The following is an 11,450-nucleotide window of genomic DNA, read 5'->3' as shown; positions in this document are numbered from 1 at the left end:
ATCTCTTGATGGAATGGACTTGTCTTTATTTGCGAAAAGCAATGGAATGGGTTACTCTAGGGTCCATTATTCTACGTTCTCTCTCTGGCGCTGCGTCCAGGTCACTCCGTGCGTGCTCCAATGGATACAAAGCTCGCTTTTTTCTTATCGGAATAGGAAAAAGTGGATAAAACTATTGTTGTTGAGGATCGGGAACACTAATTCTGCATAAACTACAAAAAGTGGATAAAACATAGGATACGACAGGTCCAGGAAATTACAAAAAGGCAGCCACAATCATGCTGCATAAGCTAATCCTGTTCCTTTTTATTCCTGCATAACCTGAAGACATCCTCTGCAAGAGGACAAATGGTATCTTACACAGAGCATACCGTATTATTATTGAAGCATTCCTTCAGCAACCGCTTCCTTCGACCCTCTTCTTCAGTTAGCATGTAAGACAGACGTAATAGAAGTCCCTGCTCCGAAAAACACTGTCGTCATTGTAGCCAGTAGCTTTCTTTCTTTCTTTTTTGCAAAAATAAGTAACCAATAGCTTTCAGTGTCGAGTTTACTACCGAAGAGGAGTCGATCACTCACTTCTGCTTTCCGCCTGGTCCTGACCATTTCTGTGTTTCAGCTGTTCGAGCTTGTAATGCTGTGGGAGGCCTACCATACTGGCATTTGCTGGGTCCCAGGTACCAGCAAGAAGCAATAATGAATGATCTTGTCCATCACCTAGCATAACCCTCGAGTCACGTCCTTGACATCTTCGTTAGTGCAGAGTGAACCGGTCCTGAAGAAACTAGAGCAGTTCAGTGTGGACTAAGGAGCTCGCCTACTCATGCGATTTGCAGTGCATTCATTGCACGATACTGGTAGGTTGCATCCATAGGGCACACAACTGGCTGCACAAATCTAGAGGGTTTGATCAATGGCCGAGCAGTTCAGTAGCAGACTCCTCGAAAGATTAGTATGCCCGGTCAACGGGCGAGCAAAGTCAGCGAGGCTCGTGACCGGAAGAGGGGAAGGTATTGTCGGCGACACTGTCCGGCTGCAGCTTTTCCGTCGGAACCCGTATCCGCGAGTTGTTTTCTTAGTTGGTACGGCGCCGTTGATCGGTCCATGACAAGGACACTTCCGCGGAGAAAAGGTTGTAGTGCTAGTCAATGGTAGACTACTTGCTGCTTTGAGATTTTAGGAATTAGGAGTGTTCAGGAACAGTGTGACAGCACAGTGACGCACAGCTGAGGCTCTCGGGCTCTCGGCGTGCTGTAGACTCCTAGAAACTTTCAGACACACAGTTGCAAAGATAATTCCTGAAGAAGTCGAGCTTCATAAATGAGCTTTACGACGCATGGATCTCGACCGTTTTTTTTTTTTTTGATGAAATCATAGACCTCGACCTGGACTAGATCACTAGACTCCTAGCTGGTGGTGCATATGTCTGTGTCTCTGTGATTGCTACAACTGAATAGCACGTGGGACGTGCTCCAATTGTAGCCAGAAACACTAGCTGTTTCTTTCTCTCTCTCTTTTTTTTTTGAACGAACTAGCTGTTTCTTTCTCGGAAGCCATTCAATCGCCGATTTGACGGCAGCAAAGGACGAGGGAGGAAAACAAAGAAGAAGTCGGGACAGGCCATCACGACCAGTAGCAATCCAGGGTCAGTTCAGCACGGCTGTTGATGCGTACGTGCGTGCCCTGCAGTCGCTTGCTTCTGGTCCAGCAGAAGGGCAATGGTTCACACCACCCTGATTAACCCCGCGTGAAAAAAATGGGGAAGGATTAGGATTAACGGACAACCGCAGCCATAAGCTTGGTTGCTTTGCGCGTTTGATCCGCTTTTCTTCAGACTCGTCAATGAGCACGCGCATTTGACTGCAGTGCAGAAGACCCTAATCGAGGGCGTCTAGCTGAAGACGCCTTGAGTACGGACGCGTTGTCCGACACGCAGAAAAGTCCCGTTGAGAAAAAGGTGCGGATGATGAGCTAGCGGAATCAATCACTGCCGAACGGGAGTCAATCTGACTGGTTCTTTTTTAGTTTGGCATTTTTTTCTGCATCAAAACTACCTTCTGTCATCTGCCTCAATCGTTTCTATCCTTCAGTTATTCATATAGGTAATGCCGTATTAGCATCGTACAAGCATTCCTCGTTCCGGAAGCAAGGGTCTTTTCTCCGCTTCTGATCTAGTAGTACAAACCAACAAGAAATTATCATATCCAGTCGAGTGTCATTGTCCGCAACTGCCTATTGCAGGTGATTGTGAGGTAGTCTTACTATTATTACTATTACTAATTGGATGTTTTTTTAAAAAAACTTTCATGTAAAGTCAGTCACTTAGGATCCTAGTGGATACTTAAAAATAGAGAAATTTTAGAAATCTCACAAAAATCAAAAACATCCGGCCATCAATCCGACAACTCTAATTATAATAGTTATTGGATCTATTATTTTTTCTAATAAATTACCCACTTCAACCATTATGAGAATAGACTAAAGTAACCCCTAAACATGTATCTAACTTACTCGTTAATCTTTATGTACCCTCTAATTTTTATGTAAATTACCCACCTATGCTATTATAAAAATAATACAAATAACCCCCTAAATTTGCATATAAATTATCCAATTATATCATTATTAATATATTTTTATATAAAATACTACTCACGATATGCGTCACCATGTATTCATGTATGATGGAAGAGATAAGAATACAAATTCATAAACAAATGGTTAAATTAAATATATATCAAACACACATGGAGGTGTGATGCAAAATGAAATCTATTGCAACTAGATAATGATAAACATATATTTTAGAGTATGTGTTAGAATATTAATAGATGAAAGAGTGTGTGAGATAGATAATTATAATTATTAGATATAAGCCTATTTTTATACTAATTCTAATTAGCCCGTACGGAGCATGGGGTGGTAGGCTAGTATATCCTAAACCTAATTGCTCCATTTTAGCTATATCCTAAGCCTAACTACCAAATAAATATGCAATTAAAATGTGTGGATTTAATGAAACTAGCTAAATATTGTAACTTTAATTTGAAATGGTGTCCATACACCATGCACTCCATAATATATTTTTTTGAAACGAACTGGCAGGAGAGCTGCTAATTATATTAAAAAGAAGAGCACCCTCGAAGGGAGGACTATACAAATTTATTAGGCTGAGCGTGGAAACCACAACAGAAGAGAAGAAAGAAAAAACTTAACCATGCAGCACAGGACATGTTAGGTCCGGCCGGCAAGAGTGGCGAGATGTTTAACCTCCGCCATAACCCATCTATCTAATTCATCTCTGACTTTAAAGAAGATACTGTCGCTTGTGGCTTTCTTTGGATCAAAAATCCTCGCGTTTCTTTCCTTCCATAATTCCCAGGAAATTAACATGATTAAGGAGCACATGCCTTTACGCGAGTTGGAAGTTACTCTTGCCATTGCCGTCCACCACTCGTGAAGGTCACCCGTCTTGCTGTGTCCACTCTCTCGGATGCACTGTTGGGATCGCTGACCAATCCGAGATAGATGATCAGATTTTTCTAGTGAATCTGCAGTCGGCAAGGAGGTGCATCGCCGTTTCAGGCTGGCATCTAAGCATAGGGGGCATGCTGATTGGTTCGGCCAGTCTCTTGCTTGTAGTCTGTCCGCTGTCCATAGCCTGTTCTGGACTGCCAACTAGGAGAACAATTTGCAGCTTGCAGGCGCCCTGTCCGCCAAAAGAACAACTCCATAATATTGAATCCACACATAGCACACAAGTAGTGGCACATAGTAATCTAGAAGGCGAACAAAGTCAGCTAGGTGATTAGGAGTTTACACCGATCTGTTGAGCGTGACCAAAGCGGAATACGTTGTCGGCGACGCAAAGTTCGCCAACTACCCGTCTCTCGGCTTGCTGTACGTGATTTTCTTCGCAGGTACGGCGCCGCTGATCAGTCCAAGATATGGACATCTGGACATAAACTTCGGGGAGCCTTGACCGTAAGACTCGAGTATTCAAGAACAGTGTGACACCACAGTGACCGCGACATATATAGTAGTGCTGTAGAATTGAACACATGTTTTCAACTTCCAACAGGAGTTTTCAGACACAACTGCAACAAAATCCCTGTAAACAGCACGTCCTAGCTGGTGGACAGAACTGAAATCTGTAAAGCTGAAACGTAGTAGGACGTGCCCCAATCGTAACCTGGTAGCTGTCCCGTGCTTATAGAAGCCAACACTGGTAATCCGACTTCAAGCCAGAGGTCCACGGAGAGGCCCCGCGGGGGGTAGGGGAGCAAGAAGCCAAGTCAACACGGGGTGCATTCAGCTTCGAGGACGCGTGCGTGCGTGCCCTGTAGCTAGCCGCTTCTGGACGGTCCAGGTGTTTGGTTAACTCCTCTCAACTGCCCAAGATCTTCAGGGAAAACATGCTTACATCCAAAGCTGCTCAAAAACAGATAATAACTTATTATATCTGACTTAGCAGACGCCGATGGCAAGCGTCAGAGTTCCTGCCCAAGTTCAGGATCCCATCTACGGCGGCTTGCCAAGATCCAGGCGCGGCTACGGTAGCGTCTCCGATTGGTTCGCGCACCCAACGGTCCAACACCGCGGAAGGAAGAAGGATCAACGGATAATCCATGGCCGCTAGCTGCTTGCGTTGCTCCGGATTCGTCACGAGCACGCGCGTTGACTGCAGGCGGTCGGGAGCTTCTCGCTGACGGCGCCTCAAGTACGGACTCGCTGCCCGACGCGCGGATAAATCCAATCGGAAGAACGGCGCCGATGATGAGCTACCCTGATGATATTTTTGTTCTATATATGATAATTTACGGATAGCTCGATGACGTGGAGAAAAGAAAGGCTCATTTGGGAATCGAAGGCAAGGAATCCAGGAAGAAGATTGCGGTTCACTCACTTTCTGGCTTCCACGGCACCGGCGGATCGCGATGGCGATGCTCTCCGCGCGACGGCATTCTATGCGTTATCTTATGCTGACGGAGAACAGAACGGCGTTGCAGTTGCAGTCCTCAATGGAATCAAGCAAATGCAGCAGCAGTTCACACACGAAAGACGCAGGGATACAATTTAACAAGGGGAACCGTAGCTTTCGGTGGAGATTGAGCAGGACGGATTTTAGGTACTTCGGCTAAACGGCAAGGCGAGTGCTAGTTTACATAGGCACAAGACTTGCAGTACGTCTGAAGTTGACAGCAGCATGCCGTCAAGAAAGTGTTGACAGGAACAGATGAGAACAGACAGACTAGATCCGGCCCAGTCCCATGTTCCGACGTGCAAACAGGCCTCCAGAAGGAAAACATACATTCAGGATTCAGATGGACAGGGTTGGCCGTGGACTGAACTTGGTGCTGCGATAACGCATACTCTGCTAGGGTGACTTTGGTCAGGGAGCCAACTTGAATGGAATGGTTCCATTCTATTTTCTGAGAATGGAGCCGCTCCGTTCTACGTTTGGTAAGTAGAACGGAGCCGCTCCATTTTTTGTTTGGTGTTACAATAGAATCATTCCATTCTATGTTTGATTGGAGAGCCAGTCGAGCGTGGTTACCTCCTTCTTTCTTGAGGTGAGCTTACCCCTATATATTTTCAGGATTGAGTCTTGATCGCCTGCACATCCACAGTAACATTGGGACCTCGGCATCACAATAAGGGATTCAGATCAAATTGACATAAAACGTCGTTCTCAATGATATCAGAGAAATCTATAAGTGAATAACAATATGAAATTTCTAGTTTCCGGGTGCAGGCCGCGCTGGGGGCCGGCGGGCGGGGTGCAGGCCGCGTGGGGGGCCGGCGGCAGCGGGGCGGCTCGCGGGGGCTCGGCCGGCGGGTAGCGGCGTGTGAGGGGCCGGCGGGAGGGGTGCAGGCCGCGCGGGGGGCGGCGCTGGGTGGCCGCGCGGGGGGCCGGCGGCGGGGGGCTGGCGGCGCGGGGGAAGAGAGGGAGCGGTGCCCCTATCTCACGCGCGCGGGAGAGAAGAAAAGGAGCGCTCGCGTCCGGTCGGATTGGGAGAGTGGGATGGTTCCGTATATCATGCGAATATTCGCATTTTTAGCTCCCGGAACCACTCCGCTCAATCTCGATTGCAACCAAACGCCTAGGAAAAAGGAGCGGAGCGGTTTCATTCCGATTCGCTCTCCAACCAAACACATCCTTGCAGAAAGGATTGCAGAAACATCTCAGTAGCCAGTAGTGGCATCCAAAACTGTTCTTTGGGTCATTGTACGTTGCCAGTCATGTTTGGATTGGGCAACCGTTTGCATTTCGCTACTGCTATGGCTTGCCTCGCAGCCTGAAAGCGTCAAGTCTCTTCAGCAGACTGCTTAATCCGCAAATGCAATGCAATGATCCGTTTCTGGATAGGAGCACTGCATGTTGTCCGAAATAGCTGTAGAACTGAATCTCTCTTTGCAGAGAATCACAATGCACGCATTGAAAACGTTTCACCTGGCTCCTGGAAAATCTCCGGTACTCCCCTGCACCACCAATCAGCAATCAGCACCGAGCAGGAGGTATCACATATTGGAAGGATGATGGAACTAATTTTGGGTTAGTAGGGTCGCCTTTGACTGAAGCTGAAGCGACCTTATTCTCCCTATTTCTGACATTTGTTTCTGAAGAGAGACATGGACAATAACTTGGCAAATTTTTGGCCATCAGGTGAAAAGCCCAAAGAAGTTCAGGCCTTCTAGCTGTGTCCACATTTGTGATGCTCGTTTTCCTCAAGGAGTCTCTTGTTGAAGTAGCATCAAAGACAGTTTAGTCACTTCGCCTGATATCTATGGCTGGTCTGTTTTTTGAGTTTAGATAGTATTCACTATTCAGTAGTAACTCGCAACAAAGCTTATGCTGAAACTGTCCTGAAAGAAGCTTGGGCTGAAGGACTTCATCGCTGCCAAAGAATGGTACTGCCTTGTCTGTCTGTCTGCCACCCAAAGAAGTTCGGGATGCCTCGGACACTGACACAAAGCTTGGTGGTCTGCTGCCGCCCCGCCGGCGTCAGGTAAGGTCGACGGAAGCGATGCGGCCGTTCCACCACAGCGATGACTGACGACAGCCGCGCCAGCTCAAATCCGCCGCATCTATCCCCAATCTCCTCGAATTGTCCTCGCAGGTAGTGTTTCCATTGTCGGGCAATGTCCTAGCAGCAACAGCCGCATCTGCAACGCCGGCGTACCTCTGAAAATAGAAGCGCCACCGCCATCATCCGATTCGAAATCTGGGATTTATTCTGCTTGGCGGCGCCTGACGGCGCTGAGGGACACCGCCCCGCCCCTGCCATGGAGATCTTGCAAACGGAACTGTCGAGTCATCGTGATGCTGAATCGGCCGAAATTTCTCCAGCATCTCCGTCTGATCCCACTGCGGCCACCCTCTGACGTCGTGCCGCCATAGCGGCCATGTCCGTGCTCTTCATCGCTGTTCTTCCGCCGGCACCCGGCCGCGAGATATCCCAACCCAAATTAGTGGGCTTAACGTAAACCAATTAGGGGGTTTTATGTAAAAAGTCGGATCGCGATCCATAATCGCGATCCAAATGAAGGGTGTTATTGTAAAAAGTTGGATCGCGAATTCGCGATTAATAATCGTGATCCAATTTAGGGGTATTATTGTAAATGCTCGGATCGCGAATAATAAACGCGATCCAAAATAGGGTCCTTTATGAAAATCTTGGAAAGTTATATTGACCGTTAGATCTAGTTTTAGAGGACCAGATTTCAGATTCCGTGCACCCCGGTCCCTTCAAACTGACGGAAATTACAGAGAACAACCCCTCCGTCGTCAAACCAGCCGCGCCACCATCGTCGGCGAGAGGGCGACTTGTCTGGCCTCGCCGCGGGAGGCCTGCCGGCGAGGAAAGGACGAGCTCTCAGCACGGCTACTGACGGCGCTTCCAGTGTTCCGGGCGTCGATCTGGTTCTCGTCGACACTATTGTCCCTGTCGGCGATGACTTCATCTTCTTCCTCCGTCCAGTGGCAGCGCAGGCCGCAGGGTGCTCACGCCTCCCCCTCCACCTTCACGAAGACCGACGAATTTCTTCAATCCCCCGTTCCTGATGAGGCAAGCAATGCCTGGCACCGCGGCTCTGGTTGGAATTACTCACATTCTGGCTTCCACGGCACCGGTGTGGCGATGTTCTCCGCGCGACGACATTCTATGCGTTATTTGATGCTGACGGAGAACAGCATTGCAGTCCTAAATGGATTCAAGCAAATGCAGCAGCAGTTCACACACGAAAGGTGCTGGGATATAAATTAACTAGGAGAATCCCGTGAAGATTGAGCAGGACAGATTAGGTACTTCAGCTAAACGGCAAGGCAAGTGCTAGTTTGCATAGGCACAAGACAGTTTAGTGCTAGTTTGCATAAGCACGCGGTCAAAAAAACTGTTGACAGGAATGACATGAACAGATGAGAGGTCGGGGTCTCGGAGAATAGATCCGGCCCAGTCCCATGTTCCAACATGCAAACAGGCCTCCAGAAGGAAAACATACATTCAGGTTTCAGAACATGGTTTTCCGGGACTGAACCTGCATGGTGCTGTGATAGCACATCACTCGGTTACAACAAAGAATTGCAGAAGAGTCTCTGTAGCCAGTTGCCAGTAGCTTTTCGCTGGTGCTATTACTTGCATTTTCCTGGTGATCCTGAAACTGTCGAGTCTCTAGCAAATTGCTTGGCCTAGGAGACTACAGGCGTGTTTGTTTAGATTGTGGTTTTTGCAAAAATTGCTGTGAGTTATGGGCTGTGGAAAATTTACTGTGAAAAAGCTGATGTGGGAAAAACAGAAGACCGTTTGATTAGAGCAGCTGTGAGCTGTGAGAAACTGTGCGCTGTGCGTGCAATACATGTAATACCCGTGAAGGTTTGTGGGACCGTCTATATACCAAAATACCCGTACAAACCTATGGTCACTATTTTGCATGTAAATGTATCTTTTGCAAAGGAAAACATTAAATTTTCTAAATTTTTCATCCATATGGTCCATATAAATAGAACTGTAGCAATTACATAAGGTAAATGACTTATAAAATTATGATATATGTCAACATAAGCTTAGTGTTTGACAATTCTGATTATTTTGGCCGATTCTCTGAGGTGAGTTGTAAAATGTCTGAAGTGCCCCCGAGACTGACGATATCTCATTTTTTTTACTAAATACAAGGAGATATCAATGATTTCTTTATTTTTTTATCTTGAATAGATGTACAATACATTTACAACAAATTAAAATAATAATTAGCAGACAATCCATACATTAACTTTGCACTAATGGTCCATTAACATATCTAAAATCTAATGAATCTTTACAGCACCAATAAAATGCAATAATCGCATCACATTGCTTGTATTGTCTGTTCAGGGAGGAGCAACCAAGACGTGTCGATGTTCAGGGGATGAGCGGGCACAACAAGGCTGGGAGAGAGCATCCGGACGGGGCGGCGATGGACCGGGGCGGCGCGGGACGGCGGGGCGGCATCGAGGCGGGGCGGCGACGGATCGGGGCAGGGCGGGGCGGGGCGGCGCCGAGCGGGGTGAGCGGGGCGACGGGCGGGGTGGGGCGGGAGACGCGGGTGGGATGGGGATGGGAGTCGGACGGGCGGGGGTATAAAAGTTTTCATAACCAACGGTAGGTGGGTAATTTTTTACCGTAAAACTAGCGAAAGCAGGGGGAGAGATGCTTTTGCATTTGTGTTACGGTGAAAGCTGCTTTTGGACAAAAGCAACTAGGACGTTTAAAACTTTTAGTTGGCTTTTAATTTTTGCAAAAACAAAAACAGATTGGAAAGGTCAACCAAACACATCCTATCACAGCTCTACGCAATGATCTATTGCTGGCACACGAGGTGCCCTCAGACCTCAGTCCATGCCTTCTCGGTGGGATCGCATTCTGTTGAAAATGACTGTAATTCTGTGAAACTGACGCTACTGATTATTCTGAATCTCTCTTGCAGAGAATCACAATGCACGCACTGAAAACGTATCACCTGGTACCTGGAAATCTGGAATCACACTGCACGCTACTCACCCGCATCACCAATCATCACCGCGCAGGAGGTATCACAGATTGGAAGGACGATGCAACTAGTTTTGGGATAGTAGGATCTCCTGTGACTGAAGATGAAGCGACCTCTGTTTCTGAAATTTGGTACTGAAGAGAGGCACGAGTTCCAACTTGCCAAATTTTTGGCCATCAGGTGCAAAAGCCCAAGCTTCAGGCCTTCTAGCTGTGTCCACGTGTTGCGATGCTCGTTTTGTTGAAGTATCAACAAAGACAGTTTAGTCACTTGCATTTGCAATCGCCTGAAATCTGTATGGCTGCTCTGTTGTCTGAGTGCATATATTCAGTAGTGACTCGCAACAAAGCTCATGCGGAAACTGTTCTGATTCTGAAGAAACTCACGCTGAAAGACCTCATGGCTACCAACAAATGGTATGCCTCGAGACTTGGGCACATCCGTCTGTCTGCTACCCAAAGATGTTCATCAGTTGATGACAAGAATAATGCATATGAGCATCCGAATCAGGATGGCCTCGAATTGTCCTCGCAGGTAGTGTTTTCACTTACCACCGCCGCACAAGTCGTCAGCCTTGACACCATGTCCGAGCAGCAGCAACCGCTTCTTCTTCACCGCCGGCGTACCTCTGAAATGGAAGCGCCACCGCCATCGTCGATTCGAAGTCTGGGGATCTGCTCTACTGCGCCTCACCGCCTCGCCCCCGCCAGGCCGCCATGGAGATCTTGCGCATGGAACTGTCGAGTCTCCGTGATGCTGAATCGGCCGAAATCTGTCCAGCATCTCCGTCTCGTTGCTCTGCGGCCACCCTCTGACGTCGTGCCGCCGTAGCGGCCATCTCCACGCTCTTCATCGCTGTTCATCCGCTGACAACCGGCGGCGAGATATCCCAACCCAAATTTGGGGGCTTAATGTAAACCAAATTAGGAGGTTTTATGTAAAAAGTCTGATCGCGATCAATAATTGCGATCCAAACGAGGGGTGTTATTGTAAATACTCGGACGCGAATAGTAATCGCGATCCAACATAGGAGCCTTTATGCAAAACTTGTAAAGTTACTTTTACCGTTAGATCTAGTTTTAAAGGACCAGATTTCAGATTCCGTGCACCCCGACCCCTTCGAATTGACGGAAATTACAGAGAGCAATCCCTCCGTCGTCAAATCAGCCGCGCCACCATCATCGGCGAGACGGCGACTCGTCTGGCCTCGCCGCGGGACTCCCGCCGGCGAGGAAAGGACGAGGTCCTCAGCGCGGCTACTGACGGCGCTGAAGATGTTCACGGGCATCAATCTGGTTCCTGTCGACACCATTGTCCCTGTCGGCGATGATTTCGTCTTCTTCCTCCATCCAATGGCAGCGCAGGGTGCTCACGCCGCCTCCCTCCGTTCCTGCTGATGCAAGCAGTGCCTGGCACCGCGGTCC

Source organism: Panicum hallii, chromosome 5, assembly GCF_002211085.1.
Source record: "Panicum hallii strain FIL2 chromosome 5, PHallii_v3.1, whole genome shotgun sequence".
Classification (NCBI taxonomy): Eukaryota; Viridiplantae; Streptophyta; class Magnoliopsida; order Poales; family Poaceae; genus Panicum; species Panicum hallii.
The sequence above is the reverse complement of the archived record's forward strand: the minus strand, read 5'-3'. Positions refer to the sequence as shown.